This window comes from Notolepis coatsorum (genome assembly GCF_963971535.1).
Source record: "Notolepis coatsorum genome assembly, chromosome: 14".
Classification (NCBI taxonomy): domain Eukaryota; kingdom Metazoa; phylum Chordata; class Actinopteri; order Aulopiformes; family Paralepididae; genus Notolepis; species Notolepis coatsorum.
Window position 1 is genome coordinate 77,680,373 of NC_140178.1, and position 21,473 is coordinate 77,701,845.

The following is a 21,473-nucleotide window of genomic DNA, read 5'->3' on the forward strand; positions in this document are numbered from 1 at the left end:
CTCCAGCTTGATCCCCTTGTTGCTTTGGGTGACTGCAGATGACATCTGTCTATCACCATTCCTTGGTTTGTTTTCAGGGACATATTTCAGCACCTTATAGAGTTTTATGAGCTATATTTATCATAATATACGACACCTATACACAATCCCCCCTCCCGCGTGTACGCCTGGCGCCTATGACGGCAGCCGACTATTACGCGTGCTGGAGGGGGGAGCCTAAGACTGTCTCATCACCAAAGTCCCTGCCCCTCTGGACAATCTTTCCTCCCTCCCTCCCGCCTGGCGCAACGACACCCCGGTGTTGCTGCAGCCGACAATCGCATATGGTGTCTCAGGCATTCTGTAGTCGACATGTGTCAACAAATGTACATGCCTGTTTGAATTTATGTTGTGCCGTTGTTACTGTAAAAATGTAATGATTGTGATATGATGTTGTTAATGAGACGATGAGCTGTATGTGTATGTCACTGGAATTTCCCCAAGGGGATCAATAAAGTACCTATCTATCTACTGGGTTGGGTAGGCGGGGTGGGGTAACTGTACATTGGATTATCGACGAAACCTTACTTGGTCCCAGGCCTGGACTGGCCATCTGGCATACCAGGCAAATGCCCTGTGGGCCGACGCATATTTGGGCCATTATGATTTGATAAAAAAATATATATTTATAAAAAAAAATCGTTTTTTTTTTTTGTTTTTTTTTGTTTTTATTTTTTTTACATTTGGTCAACGACCGGCCCACTACTAGGCTGGGACAGCGGCCCATTGGGACTGACTGACACTGGGCTGGCCCAATCACACATCTTACTAAGCACCCCCCGCCAGTCGTGCAGGTACATGACTGAGAGGGGGGCTGGTACATGACTGAGATGGGGCTGTGGTACATGACTGAGATGGGGCTGTGGTACATGACTGAGAGGGGGCTGTGGTACATGACTGAGATGGGGCTGTGGTACATGACTGAGAGGGGGCTGGTACATGACTGAGAGGGGGCTGGTACATGCCTGAGAGGGGGCTGGTACATGACTGAGAGGGGGCTGGTATACAGGACTGAGAGGGGGGCTGGTATACATGACTGAGAGGTGGCTGGCTGGTACATGACTGAGAGGGGGCTGGCTGGTACATGACTGAGAGGGGGCTGGCTGGTACATGACTGAGAGGGGGCTGGTACATGATTGAGAGGGGGCTGGTACCATGTATTGGTACTGACTAACACTGGGCTGACCCAATCACATCTCTTACTAAGCACCCCCCCACCAGTCGTGTGGTACGTGACTGAGATCGGGCTGTGGTACATGACTGAGGGGGGGCTGTGGTACATGACTGAGAGGGGGCTGTGGTACATGACTGAGGGGGGGCTGTGGTACATGACTGAGAGGGGACTGTGGTACATGACTGAGAGGGGGCTGTGGTACATGACTGAGAGGGGGGGCTGTGGTACATGACTGAGAGGGGGCTGTGGTACATGACTGAGAGGGGGCTGGTACATGACTGAGAGGGGGGCTGGTACATGACTGAGAGGGCGCTGGTATACATGACTGAGAAAGGGCTGGTACATGACTGAGAGGCGGCACAACCCCCTCAGATAAAAAACTGTAAAATGTACCATTACAAGAAGAACACAGTCTTCTTCATAATGAGGGAAGACAAGTCTTTCGACCGAGTGCTAGCCACAGGCCTTGCCAAGCACACATATATATATAGCGACCAGAACGATTTACAAGAAACTGTCCTACTCTCCTAAACTTCTCTTAACACACAACCCCACAGCTAGGTGAGGGTTTACACATCGTATCCCCAATATATAACAGTGAATAAACACACAGTTTGTAACAAAAAACAGTCCCCCACCAGGAGGAACCTTTTATTTAGTAACAAAATTATATGTTGGGGAGGGGAAAGGGACAGGGGTAAACAGGGGAGAGTCACTAGCGGCGCCTGCCGCGTGCAGCGCGGTGCTTGCCCCCACGGGGAGCCGGCCCGGAGGGACTGGGGCGCCTGGTCACGTCGATCCCTACCGCCACCTCCGGGCGTTGGGCGGCTGGCTGTGGCAAACGAGGCACTCTCTCCACTCCTGGCCTTCTTGGACAAAGGCCCAGCAGCGGCGGCGGTGGTGGCGGAGGCAATGTCGCGGTCCTCTGCCGGCGTTGCTTTCGTCGGCCATCACTGGTGGCATCGGGTCGGGGGAAATGGGGTTGGAGCACAGAGCGCTCCTCCTCCATCTATCTGCAGGCAGCCGTCATCTGCTGCATGGCCGACCCAAACAGCCCAGCATCGGAGAGGGGGGCCGTGAGCAGAGGAATCCTCTTCTGTTCCGGCACCCTTGCCTGCTCCAGCCAAAGGTGGCGCTGGGATAGAGTGGCCAGGGCGTGGCCCTTCCCCGCGGCTATCGCCTGCAGCTGGGTAAGGTGCAGGATGGCTCCAGCCGCCTGGGCGCAGGGCCGGATTAACGACCGGGCCGACCGGGCCGCGGCCCGTGGGCCTCGAGTGATGAGGGGCATCAAAAAAAAAAAAAAAAAAAACAAACAAATTATTTTTTTTATTTTGGAGGCCCCTCGTCACTAGAGGCCCCAACATTTTTTTTTTTTTTATTTAAATCTTTTGAGGCCACTTGTCACTAGAGGCCTTTTGGAGGCCCCTCGTCACTAGAGGCCCCACATTTTATTAAATTTTTTTTCTTATTTTGGAGATCAATGTCATACTGTGACACTGAATGATTGGCACTGACTGACGCTCTCTGATTGGCCACTGACATGTTTGCCCAATTGCGTGACATTAACATTTTGACAGCGGTGAATCTTCTCCAGTCCTTGCATGCTTTTGTTTCCTCACAACGTGACCAATTTGACATTTATGAAAAAGCAGCTCTGAATGCAGGTGTTCTCCAAACCTACAAGCGTGACCTACAACGAAGTAGAAAACGTAAAACCTTTGCAGATGAAGGGGGTGCAGATGATGTAAGCAGCCTACGTGATGGACGGAATCAATTCAAAGTTGAGACGTTTTATGCAATCATAGACAAACTGGTGAGCTGTCTTGATCATCGCCTCTCTGCCTACAAATACCTGTATGTCATGTATGTCCCTATGCCATAAATGTCATGATGTCATATATGTTGTGCATGTCATACATGTCACTATGAATTGAAAATGGGGGACCCTGATGTAAACAAGACAAACGTCTTTCTCTGGTCTGCATCCCCTTAACAATTGTGTGTATTGATTTGAGCCGTACTGTATTGTACCCATTCTGCAATCTGTTAAATAAAGTTTTCATTCATTCATTCATTCAGGTGCAGCAGTTTTCCAAAACCGCAGATCCAACTTCCATTGGAGGCAAGAATCGCTACTTTAACAATGATTTACGTGCTTTCTGTTTACCAAATGGACAGACAGTCACGAGGGAATGGATCATGTACTCTCCATCAAATGGCAACAGCGCGCGTCTTAAAAAGGTGTTGCCGAATTTCTATCAGCATGTGACCTGTCCCACCAGAGGCGAGAACATAATAGACCATGTATACTCGCAATTTAAGAATGGGTACAAGTCACATGCTCTTAGTCCATTCGGCAAGTCGGACCACGCCGCCATCTTTCTTTTGCCAAAGTATAAACAAAGTCTCAAGCGAACGCCGGTAGTATCGCGAGAGGTTAAGCGTTGGACTGTGACGTCAGGGGAGACGCTCCAAGCTGCACTTGAATGCACAGACTGGAGTGTATTCTGTGATAACACAGCCAATATTAACGAATACACTGAAACGGTGCTTGACTTTGTCTGTACTCTGGTAGAAGAAACAATCCCCTCTACCACAATTAGAATCTACCCAAATCAAAAGCCTTGGGTAGATAAATCCGTCCGTGAGGCTCTGAAAGTGCGCACCTCAGCCTACAACACCGGGCTGGCGACAGGCAACATGGAAGAACACAAGACGGCAAGATACAACGTCAGGAGAGCAGTAATAGAGGCAAAACGGCGTTACAGGGATAAAGTTGAACTTCAGTTTGAACAGGCTGACTCTAGAGGTATGTGGCAGGGCCTCAGAACAATGACAGATTACAAAGGCACCTCCCTCAAACTGAACAGTGACATCTCCTTAGCAAATGATCTCAATACCTTATATGCGAGGTTTGAGGCTGTGAATAACAACACCAGCCTACAAACCACGGCAATGGGGGGGGGGGTCTGCTGATGGAGACTCAGTGTTCAGGGTAACAGAGCATGAGGTGAGGCGGACCTTTAAAAAAGTGAATATCAGGAAGGCAGCAGGACCGGACGGCATCCCCGGCCGCGTCCTAAAAGTCTGTGCCGACCAACTGGCCCCGGTATTCACTGACATCTTTAACCTGTCCTTAGAACAGGCTGTCATCCCCACCTGTCTGAAGAAGTCCACCATCATCCCTGTACCCAAAAAATCTACGCCCGCTTGCCTCAACGACTACCGCCCTGTAGCCCTCACCTCCATAGCCATGAAGTGCTTTGAGAAGCTAGTGAAGGGCTACATCTGTTCCTCCCTCCCCATCAACCTGGACCCCCTGCAATTTGCATACCGCCCTAACAGATCCACGGAGGATGCCATAGCCCATGTGCTGCACACAGCAGCATCACACCTGGACAAGAGGCAGGGGAACTATGTGAGAATGCTGTTCATTGACTACAGCTCAGCATTTAATACCATAGTCCCCTCCAAACTCATAGCCAAGCTCAGGGACCTGGGCTTGAACTATGACCTCTGCCAGTGGGTCTTGGACTTCCTGACGGGCAGACCCCAGGTGGTAAGAGCAGGCAACTGCACCTCCTCATCCATCACGCTCAACATAGGGGCCCCCCAGGGCTGTGTTCTGAGCCCCCTCCTCTACTCCCTGTACACACATGACTGTGTGGCACAGCGGAACAACAACACAATCATCAAATTTGCTGATGACACAGTAGTGGTGGGCCTGATCTCTGCCAACGACGAGAGGGCCTACCTGGAAGAGGTAGAGAATCTGTCACAGTGGTGTCAGGAGAACTGCCTCTCCCTGAACGTCAGCAAAACAAAAGAGATGATTGTGGACTTCAGGAGGTCGGGGGTCAAGGACTACAGCCCCCTCAGCATCGACGGGGCACCGGTTGAGAGAGTGAACAGTTTCAAGTACCTCGGAGCCCACATATCCGAGGACTTGACATGGACCACACACATTGACAGTGTTGTGAAGAAGGCACGACAACGCCTCTACTTCCTCAGGCGCCTAAGGAAGTTCCAAGTCAGTCAGAAGATCCTTAGGAACTTCTACTCATGTACAATCGAGAGCATCCTGACTGGCAACATCACCTCCTGGTTTGGGAATAGCACTGCACAAGACCGTAGCAGACTACAAAGAGTGACACGTTCAGCCGAACGCACAATTGGAGGGGGGCTTCCCACCCTCCAGAACATTTACAACAAGCGGTGCAGGGGGAAGGCTAAGAGAATCATCAAGGACTCCAGCCACCCGAACAACTGCCTCTTTGAACTGCTGCGGTCAGGCAAGCGATACCGGAGTCTTAAGGCGAGCACAGAAAGACTCAGAAGGAGCTTCTATCCCCAGGCCATCAGGCTGCTCAACGAACAATAAACACTATGCAGCAACCATCAAATGCACACAGCACACACATCCACACGCACACACTCACTTTAAACGGGCAACTCACTGCAGCACCCACTTTACACACTTTAGAACACCTAAACACACTTTACACTTTATATTCATTGGTAAAGGATTTGCACTACAACTCGCACACCTTACTGTAAATTGTACCTAAATTGTACCTCATCCCATTTCTGCTCTGCACTATATAGTATTGTATATTAGTACATTGCATAGTATATATTGTATATTGTATGGTAACTCAGTTACTTCTATTCTGCATCGAACATTGTACATATGTCTATACTGAACACTGTGACCTCTATTTTTACTTCTATTTTACATGCTATACTATTTTATTTCATACTATCTTGTCTAACACAGTCTCTGGAGCGAAACAGTAAGAAGCATTTTGTATAAAAGTATTCTGTACTTCTGTATGACAACTATTAAAGAAACTTGAAACTATTGTAACAGTAACACAGGACAAAAACACATTTCAACCCCCTCCCCTAATTATAATTTAAATTGACATTCACATTATATTCTTGTCTCCAAAGTGTATGCATGTTTTCTTTCTTCCTGAGGATGGCACCATCCCCCCATCTAAACATGATGTGTTTCTTTTCTCTTCTTGATTGATTGAAAACTTTATTAACAGATTGCAGAATGGGTACAGTACAGTACAGCTCAATAATTGTTAAGGGGATGCAGACCAGAGAAAGACTTTCGTCTTGTTTACATCAGGGTCCCCTATTTTCAATTCATCATAACATATACATGACATACAGATAGACAGTACTGCTACATCTATACATTTATGACATACCAGATTTGCAAATACAGTACTGTTTGTGATACGAAAAGAGTCCAGAAAAGAGAGTATATACATTTGACGTAGAAACTGTACATTGGAGGGTAGGTGGGGGGGGGGGGGGGGGGGGGGGGGGCTGGGGGGGGGGGGGGGCTGTACATTGGAGGTGGTTGGGTGGGTGGGATGGGGGGGTTTCATGTATATTAGAGGAGTTACGGTATTTCCCTCAACGGATTTACCATAGGCAATATATTTTGTTATTGTTGTTATATGCTGGCCTGGCTGTGCAGTAAATACCATATAATGGTATGGTGTTAATGTTTACCAAGAGAGTAAGCCTACCTCAGAATTGTATAAAACGAAGTTATTATTATTATTATTATTATTATACCAGTATTGTGATTGCACTATTTTACTTTATTTAACTTTTTTTGACCACCTGTAATTGCACTGTTTACTACCGTATTTCATACAGTACTTGGTTTCAATAAATGAACCCAGTACATTTTACTGGGTTCAAACTGACACAAAATGTTGATTTATTCATTATGATCTGTTTGAAAATTAGAAATATAGGCCTCTCTCTTATACATGCCTCCTCCTAATACAAGCCTGGTATCCACTATAGTTGAAACAAATACAAGCCGGGGTTACTATTAGAGGAATTACGGTATTCTATATATTTTTTAAAGTGACATATAAAAACGCCACTGTGCGTGCGTGCACGTGTGTGTGGGGTGGCCTCCACAAGAATCTGGCCCAGGGGCCTCTGAAGTCTTAATCTGGCCTTGCCTGGGCGTGAAGGTACTGTTGATGGTCATCCAATACCGACCCGCCCGCCATCATCCCCAACATGTAGCGCGCTAGCTGTGCGATGTTAGACGTCGCAGCTAGGCTCTGAGTCGCGGCGATGTACGCCTGGTCACTCCAATTAGCCATCTGCCTAGCCGATTTCCTTTGGGGAACCGGCTTCCGCAACGGCTCCCACACCACTTCGGGACAAAGTATGGATGTCATCGGGCTATCAAGCAGAGGCACCCCGTCCTTTAGTCCCTGGACCAAACCCGCCACCTGCGTGACTGGCACGTAGGCGGGGGTAAGGCCAGTGATGCGGGAGATTACCTGTCCCTGTTTCACGTAGGCCTCCATCGAAGGGAAGAATGGGCAGACAACGCCCCGTCTTTCTCACAGGATGACGTTGCCAGAGATGACCTATCATGTCATCAGGAACAGGTGCAGGCAGAGGCTGCGGCAATGCCACGCCATTAGCGGCTGCGGCGGCCGCCATGAGCTCGGGGAACAAGGCAAGCAACTCCCCTTGCGTACCTCCCTCCACGTCACTCGCGTCCCTCACGTACGGGAGGCTGCCATGTCGGGCGCCACCATCCGACGCGGCAGATAACTGGGCATCTTGTCTCAGGGTCGGAGGTCTAACCCAACACCGGAGAACAAGGGACCCCAAGGAGACGCAACACTCCCCGAGGGGGAGAATGATACGAATCCATTGGGGCATCAAACAAGAGCGCTCTCGCCCCCTCCATGTGATCCTCAGTTTCCATCAGAAACGGAGACAGGGCAAGAGCACTCTCGTTCGGCTCCAGCACAACCCCAAAGCCAGGCCGTTTGCCCCTGCAGCTCTTCGCCCTACGACGGGAGCGAGCAGAGGCGAAGAGCCTGCATCGCAAATCCCCAGGCACCAGAGGAGCTGTCAGCCTTTCGGCCGACCGTCCACTGGCGGGGGAACCAGGGCCGGAACCAGGCCATCTCATCGGAGACGGCGGCTCAACGGCCCTCGGAGAGGCAGACTCTGTCTACAATGTTTTACTGTTTTTAGATTATCATTGTTAATTAAGTGAATTGTGATTGTCATATGTATCTCATGTATGTTTTGTGTTGTCTTTCTGTGTGGACCCCAGGAAGACTATACTGTAGCTATAAGACTAAATGGTGCCTTAGCTACTGTAGATAGTATTTTATGGATGAGATACCACCCTTGTTTATACTCCTTTACCTTTTAAGTGAATGAAGTGTGTGAATGAAGTGTGTGTGTGTGTGTGTGTGTGTGTGTGTGTGTGTGTGTGTGTGTGTGTGTGTGTGTGTGTGTGTGTGTGTGTGTGTGTGTGTGTGTGTGTGTGTGTGTGTGTGTGTGTGTGTGTGTGTGTGTGTGTGTGTGTGTGTGTGTGTGTGTGTGTGTGTGTGTGTGTGTATGTGTGTGTGTGTGTGTTCCTGAGAAACCTGTCGGTGTGTTTTCTCCCACTGTCCCTCTTCCTGTGTGCGTGTGCTTGGCCTGGTTCCAGGTGCAGATTGCTAATTAAGTTCTGGTAATGTTCTCTCTGTGTGTGTGTGTGTGTGTGTGTGTGTGTGTGTGTGTGTGTGTGTGTGTGTGTGTGTGTGTGTGTGTGTGTGTGTGTGTGTGTGTGTGTGTGTGTGTGTGTGTATGTGTGTGTGTGTGTGTGTGTGTGTGTGTGTGTGTGTGTGTGTGTGTGTGTGTGAATGTGAATGTGAATGTATTGCGTGAGCATGCAAGAATTTTAATTTGTCTGTCTACATGTGTGTTTTATATATATATATATATTAGGGGTGGGTGAAAAAATCGATACGTAGTAGTATCGCGATACGCGTGGCAATACTGTATCGATACAGGGACGCCAAGTATCAATATTTAATTATTCATAAAAAAAAAATTGTATAAAGAAGTTGCATTGTGCATTTCAATACCTGTAATAGTACAGTAGTCCACACACACACACATGTGCATTCAGTTAAGTTGGAATATGACTGTACAAACAGTTCAGTTTGTCAGGTACATGCAACACAGATTACAGTGTTTACATCTGTCTGCTTGAGAAAATACCATGTTCTGCAATAAAAATGATTGAAGTGAGATGAACAGACTGAACTTTATTTTATTAGATAAAACATGTTGACAAAGTTTTACTTTGCAGTTGAAAAAAGGTAATAAATTAAATGTGATTAAAAAAAATATGTAATCGCAATACTCAGCGTATCGCGATATATTTAGTATCGCGATACTATCGTATCGTGCCGCAAGTATCGCGATAGTATCGTATCGTGACGCAAGTATCGCGATAGTATCGTATCGTGAGGTCTCTGGCGATTCCCACCCCATATATATATATATATATATATACAGTATGTGTGTGGAGCCTGCCTCTTTAATAGCTATAGACTATAGCTTCCCAATTGATTTGATTGATTGACCACAGGTACAGAAGGTTAATGAAGACTAACGTGTAAGTCCACATGGACCTTCTTCAGAATATGAATTATTTCTTGGAAGTGACAATAATCAAAAAAAAATTGAGCACTGATTATAATTAGTGCTGTCAGGCAATTAAAAAATGTTATCTAATTAATTACAGGATTTGTAATTAATTAATCTAATTAATCGCATTTTAATCGCATAACAATTTTATGCCTGATATTCTATATTCTATAATCATGTTTCAAATTGCATGTGTCCGGATGGCAGAATTCAGCACTGTATCTACAAAACCTTCTGTTTAATCATCTTCCATTTATTAATTTGCTTAGATTTTTCAGGTGTGGTAAATTTTAGCATGGTGTTATTCACAGTCAAATATAAAAAAAAAATTATTGATATTCTCATTTGGTTCATTACAATTTACTCAAGCCTAGTATTTCTGACACTGGGAATACATTCCCTGAGATCCATAGATGTCCCTAGAATCAGATACCAAGAACATGCAAATGGACCATATTAAAAAAAAGTCTGTAAATGTGTATTCTATGTTCAAGGAATGAATGAGATAAAAAAAAATGAATAAAAAATATATATTTTTTCTTTATTTATTTATATCTTTTTTTAGTTAATTTTCATAACACGATAATTTGCTGTGTAATTAATTAATCTAATTAACGTGATAAACTGACAGCCTAATTATAATATTTATAAAGCAATGATTTCATTGAGAGGAAAGCAAGAAAGCATACAGTTGCATAATAGATTAATAGAAAATATAAAAAATATTACTCTAGTTAGTATGACAGCAGTTTTAGGCTATACACAATCTATTTTCTATTTTATTTTTCTAAAAAAGAATTAGTGTGTAGATATATTTGTTCAGTATTGATAGGATATCTTTGTGGTTTGACTATTGACATGCTGAACTGTTATGGGCCTTAAAATAATATTTATTAGCCTATTTTAAAATGTTTGTATTTTGCAAATGTTATGATATATTGATTGTAACTGATTGTATGCTTTCATATTGTAACGGCAACTGCATGTATGCCTTCTTGTTGCAAACAACTCCTCTCAATGAAATCAGTGCTTTCAGCTGAGTGAGGCAAGGGCTTAAACTATATATTGTAGGGATGCTCGATATTGGCTTTTTTACCGATACCGATATTCCGATATTGTCCAACTCTTAATTTCCGATACCGATATCAACCGATATCAACCGATACCGATATATGCAGGTTTCCCATCCAAAAAACGGAATAATTTCAGGTAACTAATAATTTCACTGGATATATATATAACAAATATTGTTATTGTTTTAAATTTTTTTTAAACCGATACCGATATTTCCGATATCACATTTTACTGCCGATATCGGCCGATAATATCGGTCGGCCGATAATATCGGACATCCCTAATATATTGTGATTATTGTCACTTCCAAGAAAGAATCCAAAGTCAGATGAATAACAATGTGGACCGAAACGTTCGCTTTCATTAAATAATTGCCTTCATTGCAAGAGCAGTGTGCTGGAATTTCTTCATCTCTTGCTATGATATGCTTAATAATCGTACTGATCTGACCTTTAAATGACGTGCTTATTACATAGAAATGTTATGTGGTTGAGTCCACATGCATGGTGCTCATTCCAGACGGTTGAAATCGTATAAATAGCACCTTAAACAGAAAGACTATTTTATTTGTCCAATGACAAAAGGCTCCAGGAATAAGTTGCCTTGGATACTATTTAATGCAGTACAATCCTTGCGTGGTGGTTGTTGGGTTAATTTGTCATTTCTCATCTATTTTTTTCTTTTTTTAATCACATACCTTCTCTCTAGAATGCAAATCTCTAATAATAATAATAATAATAATAATAATAATAATAAAATAATGTATTTTATATAACGCCTTACATTAGGAATCTCAAAGCGCTTTACATTTCATTTCAACCTTTATTTAAAATCGTAAGCATCTGAGGTTTCCCTCATTTACAGAAACGACGATTGTACAGTACATAATAAAAACAATATTCACAGAAATTTAAACACCATGAGTAAAACAAATTAAAAACGTTTAAAAATTATTTTAAAATATCAACTAAAACAGTTACAGGTAGTCACACAATGGTCTGAAATCATACATTTAAACATTCCAAGGGAAGGGAGAACCTCCAATTTTAGCGTGAGTTGAAGGACATTCCATGAGTTAGAGGCATCAAAGGAAAAGGCTGACTTCCCTAGCTCAGAACAAATCTGAGGAACCCTAAGAACCATCCAGTCATTCGATCGAGTTGAATAGGTTCCAATATTCCAATTTAACAGTGAGGAGATATAAACAGGTTGTTTACCAATAAGGGCTTTAAAAATAAATAAATACCAGTGTTTGTTGCGCCTTTCTGCAAGAGAAGGCCAACCCACCCTATCATACAGGACACAATGGTGAGTATCATATCTGTCACCAGTTATAAATCTGAGAGCTGAGTGATATGCAGAATCCAGAGGCATTATAGCATACAGACAAACACAGTACAGGGACAACACAGTACATGGACTTTCACAATGACGACATAGTGGGGATAATACAGAGAGAGGGAGACAACTTAGAGACAAGACACTCTCCTCTCTTCCCCACCAACTCTCATCTCCCCCCCCCAAATCTCTCTCTCTCTCTCTCTCTCTCTCTCTCTCTCTCTCTCTCTCTCTCTCCTCTCTCTCTCTCTCTCTCTCTCCTCTCTCTCTCTCTCACACACACACATTCACTCCTAAATTCATAACCACACCTCCTAATAGGGCTGGGTGATATGGCCAAAAATGATATCACGATAACGATATGATAATGTTATCATATCACTCGATATCGATAATTATCTATATTTAAAAAAAAAAAAAATATATATATAATATATATATATATATATATATATATATATATATATATATAATATATATATATATATTATTATTATAATTTTTTACACAACAGATGTATGTTTATTTTGCAGCAATTCTTTGTCGTTGCCGCCATCTTTAGTGCTACATCCCCTCACACACTCCAGTTCTCAGGCTGCAGCTGGTTTGAAAGCGAAAGTAAACAAGCTTCTCTGCTGGCTGTGGCTCCAGGGGAGTTGAATAGTTCTGGCTCTGCTAGTTTCTTTTCTATCTTTTGGCGCTTTTTTGGTGGACAAACCACCGCACATGTGCACCGTGACTCGCGACTGAGACTAGCTCTGCTAGCACACATAGCCTACTGTGTACAGACGGTTTCAAACTGTATTTTAAATTAGAAAGCAAACAAAATAAATGGACAAGAGAAAAATAAATCTCAATTTGGTCAGTATTGTCATTTGGACAATACCATTACTTTAAGTTGCAAGCAAGAAAGACAAGTCTGTCCACTGTCTCTGGTTTTAAAACTGCCCTGTTGCAGGTCACACAAAAAAAATTATATATTTTTTTTAGATATTTTCTTTATTATCAATCGATATCGATTATTAAAATGTGATTGGTCAATAGCGCTCGTCAGAGGTCCGTTATTACTCGATAACGGACCTCTGCCGAGCAATAATGGCCGCTGTGCGCAGCTGTAGCAATCAAGCCCACTGACACACACTGCATCAGTGCAGCCAATCAGACACACCTGCCGGCTGCTGGCGAAGCTGCCGGCGATGACAGCGGAGCGACAGAACAGAACTGCGTCTGCATTTGATCTCGTCTTGTCGATGGTGTAAAATGAATTAGGTATATTGTTAGTAAGTTAGCCATGTAATAAGCGGGATAATGTATAGCTATACTCGGTCATTATCGCAAAATAATTGACCTTCACTACGTTTAAAGAACACCTCGGCGAGGCGCCTCGGTGTTCTAAACTCTGTGTCGGTCAATTATTTTGCGACAATGACCTCGTAGCTATACATTATCCCTTACATATCGCGATAATTATCATTATCGTTTTATCGCCCAGCCCTATACCGGAACAACATTATCTTTCCTCATATAATTCCCCATGACCTGGACATAGTTTATAAGCCTGATAATTAAGACCTCCTGAATAATTAAGTGGACAATAATGCTAATTCATGAATAATAAATGTGTTTATGATGGGTGAGCACGGATGGTGGCTGCTAGTGGAGTGCTGACAGGAAGATTGATGCCGTGGCCTAGATAGGATCTCCCTCTCCAGTGAGGAGGATGCCGCTGCTGCTTCCCTGACTGCCAGCGCTGCCCATATTCATTATGGCACTGCCATTGGTTCTCATGTGTAATGACATACTTATGTATCATTTACAGGCGGCGTTCCAAGGCAGAGGCGGAAAGGCAGAAGGAATGGGGCTTTGTTTGGCGGAGTTTGGCTTCACAGCTGCATTATTTTTCACTATAAGAGTAGCTACATTTAACACCAGCTCAGTTTGAGCTCCGAAGTTCAACTCTTATAGAGTCTGTGATATTTGTGAGCACACACATACAGAATCTTAAAATGTCCTCATCTATTTGGCTTATTTGCATTATTATGCAAATGCAAAATAATGTACATACTGTACATACACTGTCACACAACCACTACCACCACCACTGCCACCACCACAACCACTACTACCACTACCACCACCACCATTACTACCACTACCACCACCACCACCACTACTACCACTACCACCACCACCACCACTACTACGTTGGCCGCCTAGTTATAGTTGAAAGTGGGGGTGCAAGATTTATTATAATTTTTTTTTTATATATATTTTTTATTTTTTGTTGGGACAGGCAATGGGTGGTTTGGAGGGGGTCAGATTTTCTTTTAAATGTAATGAACCTGTACGTGCAATTTCCTGCAATATAGAGCCTTCAATCTTGACCAATAAAGCTGCACTTTTCACTATAAAATTCAGTTTATATTGCAGTATGATAGCCAATTACTATAATAATAATATATTAATATATATACTGTATACTGTATATTGATTTTTCGCTCATTTATTTTTATTAAATCAATCTCCTTTCAAATAGGCCAAGTTTTTAATAAGAAAGAGAAAAAAGATATATTTCCATTACCTGTAACTCTTGTGTCTCTTTCTCTCCTTCTCTGCCTCCTCCCTGAGTCTGCAGTGCACAGTCATGACATCTATCTAAAAAAAAAAAAGAAAAAAAAAAAAGAAAAAAAAAAAAAGAAAAAAAAATTTTTGGAGGCCCCTCATCACTAGAGGCCCACGGGCCGCGGCCGTCGTTAATCCGGCCCTGCTCGTCTGCCATATAGATAGCGAACGTTAACATTTGCAATATAGATAGCGAACGTTAACATTTGCAAACGAAGTCAACGTCATCCAGCTGACACCACATATCTAGATAATATGACAACGTTAGCTAGCGGCTAGCACTAAAGCTAACGCCAACCAGAGGGAAACGTTGTTGTTATTATTATTATTAGAGGATTTACGGTATGACCAGATGGCATTTCGGGACGTGAAACACTTTTATTGTATTGCGTGGTAGAAGTTCTACCACTCAATAGTAAAGACATGTCTAACATAAATAATCTTTTGTTTGAACAACTTACTGGAAAATCCTGCCTGCCACCAAATGACATACTCGGTGGCCTTTGATATTTACACTCAGCCTACCTGCAGCGCCAGCACCGTGCGCCACTGTCTGCTGGGGGTGGGAGAGGCACTGGATGAAACCATATGAGGGGGCAGGGGGGGGGTCGCAATCTTTGGAAACTTATAAACTTGCTATTAAGTGTCATTGCGTATTATTAATTTGATTGAAATTACGTAGTTATGGTTAGATTTATATATTGGGGGGGGATATATCATATTTTTCATATGATCAAAAAGTGGTGGAGCAAGAGCATACCTTTGCTCCCCCAAGTTCAATAGTGGGAGAGCAGATGCTCCGAATGCTCTTATGGCCAGGCGTCTATGACCACCACTACTAACACCACCACTACCACTACCACTACCACTACCACTACCACTACCACTACCACTACCACTACCACTACCACTACTACTACCACCACCACCACCACCACCACCACCACCACCACCACCACCACCACCACCACCACCACCACCACCACTACCACTACCATCACCACCACCACTACCACTACCACCACCACCACCACCACTACTACCACTACTAGCACCACCACCACCACCACCACCACCACCACTACCACCACTACCACCACCACCACTACTACCAACACCACTACCACCACCACTACCACCACCACTACCACCACCACTACTACCACCACCACAACCACCACCACTACCACCACTACCACCATTGGAAGCTCCAAACCACACAAGATCAGATTGTGTACAGTGTGTACAGTATACGTTGTCTGTACATACACATGTGTGTGTGTGTGTGTGTGTGTGTGTGTGTGTGTGTGTGTGTGTGTGTGTGTGTGTGTGTGTGTGTGTGTGTGTGTGTGTGTGTGTGTGTGTGTGTGTGTGTGTGTGTGTGTGTACATGTAAGAGAGATACATTTATAAAACCTTACTCTATTGGGCCTAATTTATCAATATGTCTGCATGTGTAAGAGATTGAAGGTTGATAACTGTGACACTATTTACGACAATAATGCATGTAACTGTTTCCAATTACTCATATCAAATTTTAAGTGAACATTTGTTTGATAGTATATATTTAGAGATTTTGTCTATTTTTCTTGATAAATGAGGCCACAGAGAGCCAGAGAACACTTTTGACTGCCCTCTTTTCTTGATCCTCCAATCATGTGTAGAGGATGAAGAAGGCGTGGTTTGAGAAAATAGAAAATAAGTTGTGATTTGATGTTTATTCCTTCCAATTTCATCGAAATTCAATGAATTACGGCTCTTTGAAGGGAGCTGGATCTTTTGGCTCCATTCCTCCCCAAAAGCCGTTCAAAGGAGCCTCTTGGGGGGCGCTAGTGAGCGGTGAATGGAGTAGTCGCATTTTTCTGAGCTCCCTCCTCAACTTCTAATTTTGTATAAAAAACACACGTTTATCTAACAGTTTGCTTGAAAAAGTATCAACAGACTAAATATAACACTACCGCCGTGGAAAGTTGAGATTATATGGAATTTACCGATGGGAAGGGGCCAAACAAACAAAAAAAAGGCAACCGCAGCTGGCAAACGACAAACAATGGCCACTACGAGACAAGCAGCAGCAGCCCAAACCTCTGACGACACTGCCAGCGCTGCTATTCTGGCTGCAATTGAAAGCCAGGGTAAGAGTCTGAAGAAAGCGATGGACGAGACCCGAGTCTCTATCACATCCCGTTTGGACAAGTTTGAAGCCACTTTGGCATCCCTGCAGTCCGAGCAGAACAGCGTGAAGCAGCTAGTGACGGGGATAGAAGTGACGGTGAACGACCACGACGCGCGTCTGAAACTCCTGGAAGAATCCCAAAAATCCTTACGGAAGGAAAACACAGAACTCCGGGCTAAGCTCAACGACTTAGAGGGCCGGGCCCGCCGGCTGAACCTCAAATTTGTGGGAATCAAAGAGGGCGAGGAGAAGGGAAGGCCTACTGACTTTGTGACCGAGTTGGTCTCGCAACTACTTGGCAGTGAAAACTTCACCAAGCCAATTAAAGTGGACAGAGCCCATCGTATCCTGCTAGCCAAGCCCGCTGAGGGGGAGAAACCACGCACCATTATCGCCAAGATGCACCACGACAAAGACAAGGACCGGGTCCTGCGTCTCAGCCGCGAGCACGGTCCTCTTTACTACAAAGGATCCAGAGTGTATATTTTTCCTGATTATACAGCGGACGTGATGACCCAGTGCAGAGCCTTCAGTGATGTGATGAAGACCCTCCGAGAGGCAAATGTGAAATACAGCCTACGCTTCCCAGCCAAGTTGCGCGTCGAGCACAACTCTACTGTCACAATGTTTGGCACCCCGGAGGAGGCTGTGCGCTTTTCCAAGACTCTCTCAACTGATGGACCTGGTCCCATGCTGGCGGTCTCAAGCTGACTGTATATAAACTGATTTGTTGACTATTCAACATAAGACACGTGTGAACACTTTATTATTTTTCATCCACTGAGTTGTGGAGGGACAGCTGTCTAGGTATTGGTAACTATAACGTTAACCGGTGCAATGCGATGCCTATTCTTTTGCCCAGCTGTCTTCGTGAGTATATGGGGATTTTGCCGTTCAGTTTTGGTAAGCGGCGGTGGGGGGGTGGGGGGGTTTATTGTGTTGCCAGTCCTTATTGTTATATTTTTGTATCTGAAGTCTCTTTCAAGAAGGTGGATGATCAATGGATTAAAATGTACTTCATATACCATGCTGTTTGTATTAAGATTGTTATCACTTGGTCGTGATGACGCAAGGGGTTAATATATCGGGGGGTGAGAAGCATATTACGATGGTGTCATGGAACACTAAAGGATTGGGTAGTGCAGTTAAAAGGGGAAAAGTATTTGCTCATTTGAAAACATTGTCTGCAGATATTATATTTTTACAAGAGACTCATATAGCTCCAACGGAACAGAGGCGCCTGAGGAAGCACTGGGTGTCACAAGTGTACCAATCTGCTTTTTCTTCCAAAGCAAGAGGGGTTGCTATTTTATTTAGTAAATCTGTCCCTTTTCAAATGACCACGGTAGTCTCCGACCCCGGAGGCAGATATGTCATGGTGTCTGGTAGCATTAATTCACTACCAATAACATGCCTGAATATTTATGGTCCTAACATTGACGACCCAAGCTTTTTTCGTAAAATATTTGACATAATCCCTGATCTGAATACCACCAACTTGATTTTAGGTGGAGATTTTAATTGCTATCTAGATCCCTATCTTGATCGTACGTCCACTCGTCCGCCTCCGACCATTAATTCCGTTGGAGTACTAAACAATTTAATGCGTTCTATGAACATAGTTGACATATGGAGATTGCAGCACCCTACAGACAGGGATTATTCTTTCTTTTCCCACGTCCACAAATCGTATACAAGAATAGATTATTTTCTTGTCGATGCTAAATTTATATCTAGTGTGCTGCAAACTAAATATCATAGCATCCTTATTTCAGATCATGCGCCAATCACTATGTTGGTAAAGCTGGCACTGCCACAGACACGATACAGTTGGCGCTTCAACCCCTCTTTGCTCTCGGAGAAAGCATTTCGGGATCAAATGAGATCTCGACTCATTGAGTTTATGGAGACTAATGATAGCGGTGATGTCTCCGACGCTACACTATGGGAGTCTCTTAAGGTGGTATTGAGAGGGCACATTATATCTTATGAAGCCTTTGGAAAGAGAGAAAGACGTAAGCGCCTGGCTGAGATTGAGGCACGGCTCCCCTCGCTGGAGCAGGTTTACAGACTATCACAATCCCAAATGGACTTAAATAACATTTTAAAATTGAAGTATGAATACAATTCTATTCTGGGCAAGCAGGTTAGTACCCTCCTCCTTAAACTCAGACAGAAGCACTTTGAACTAAGTGATAAACCAGACAGGCTGTTGGCTAGGCAGCTGAGGGGTGTACAGGCCAGCCAGGCAATTCATAATATCAAATCTATATCGGGCAGCTTGCTGACTAACCCTAAAGACATAAATGACCGTTTTAAAGAATTTTATACTGGCCTTTATACCTCTAGATGCCATGCCCCAGACTCTGAGGTTGAGAGCTTCCTGGACAATATTGATATGCCAGTGCTTAGTGATAAGGCAAGGGATGAGCTAGATGCTGATTTCAGCCTGCAGGAAATAACAAGTGCAATAAAGTCTTTCCCTAGCGGGAAGGCCGCTGGCCCGGATGGGTATGGGGCGGAGTTTTATAAAGCTTACAGTGACATTTTGGCCCCTCTACTTCTTAGAATGATTCAACATTCTATCACTAATAATGTCTTCCCTGACTCCCTTTACGAAGCAAATGTGTGCCTTTTACTCAAGAAAGGTAGGGATGGGACTGATCCAGCAGGGTTCCGGCCTATAAGTTTGTTAAATTTTTACCAAAAGACAGTTGCCAAGGTGTTGGCCACTAGGTTGGCTCAGCATGTCGGATCTCTCGTCCACTCCGACCAAACGGGATTCATTCCTGGCAGGCTTGCTTTTTCTAATATTCGGAAATTACTAAACATATTGTACTCTAACCAAAGAAAGGACACTAAGCCGGCGATCATATCACTTGACGCTGAAAAGGCATTCGACCAGATCGAATGGAAATATATGTTCAGTGTCCTCCAGCGCTTTGGTTTCGGTGACAGGTTTCGTTCTCTTATTGGAATGTTGTATGCTCATCCCAGAGCTTCCATTCTTACCAATTCTGATAGATCTGACTCCTTCCCACTCCATCGCGGCACCCGACAAGGATGTTGTATTAGTCCCTTACTGTTCAATTTAGCCCTCGAACCCCTGGCTATCAGTATCAGGAGTCATCCCAACATCACAGGAATAAAGTTGGGAAAGTATGAGAGCCGTATTTTTCGCTATATGCGGATGATGTGGTCCTGTATCTTGCTGATCCTGCCTCCTCCGTCCCATGCCTCCTAGATTTAATCAGGCAGTTTGGTACTTTCTCTGGTTACTCCATTAACTGGGAGAAAAGTGTGTTCATGCCCATCTCAGGGAGCCTAGACTCTTCCTTTACTGACAGCTTACCCTTTAAAATAGAATATGACCACTTCACCTATCTGGGAGTAGTTATACCAAAGGATCCCAAACTCCTATTTAAACTGAACTTTGGTGAAATGGTCTCAGAAATGGTCCCAGAGTCCAACTTATACAGTTTAAGGTCATTCACAGACTACATTACTCTAAAACCAAACTGCATAGAATCTATCCCTCTGTATCGCCTATCTGTGATCGTTGCATGTCCGCAGAGGGTAATCTTTCACATATGTTTTGGTTTTGTCCCAAGCTATTTAAGTACTGGGTAGACATTTTTGACTGGTATACCAAGGCGTACAAAAGAGAGATTTCCCCAGACTGCCTTCTAGCTTTACTCGGCTGTTCAGCTAACACTGCAGAATTACCTTACAATGAGCAGGAGGCCCTGATGTTTGGTATGGCTGTGGCCAAAAGAATTATCCTGAAGGAATGGAAAGACACGTCGTCTCCAAATTTTAAAAGATGGCTCACTGAGATGGTCTCCTCTCTGCAGCTGGAAAGCATTCGTCACAGTAGGTCTGAGACCCTGAACAAATTTGAAATGATATGGGGTCCATTTTTGGAATGCTTAGCTAGAACATAAGTGCTTCTCAATATCCTCCTGTGTATTTTCTGTACTATGTATTGGTGTTGTCAGGATAGTGGAATTTCGAGCTTCGATGCGATACCTTTTTCGATACCACAGGGAAAAAGGTTCAATCTTAAATTATAATTTTTTTTGATAGGTTTTGCTTCTGTTGCTGGTTGGTTCTCCTCAGCTTCTCTCTGGTACTGTAGGAGAGGATAGATATGGCACTTTTGAAACCCTTTGTTTATCTTTAGATCATACATTTGGAAATAACTGTTCATCTCACTTCAATCGTTTTTTTGTTGCAGAGCATGGTGTTTTCTCAGGCAGACAGATGTAAACACTGGTCTGTGTTGCCTGACGGGCTGAACTGTTTGTATTGCAGTCATGTTCCGACTTAACTGAATGCACATGTGTGTGTGTGGACTGCTGTACTATTGCGGGTATTGAAGTGAACAATGCAACTTCCTTTTTTTTTATTTTATCTTTTTTTATAAATGATTAGGTGTCGATATTTCGGGAAATGAGTATTGAAACAGTTTTGGGTATTCAGAATCGATATGTCGATTTTTCGATATTTTCGACAACACTACTATGTATGTGTGTATATATATATGTATGTGTATATA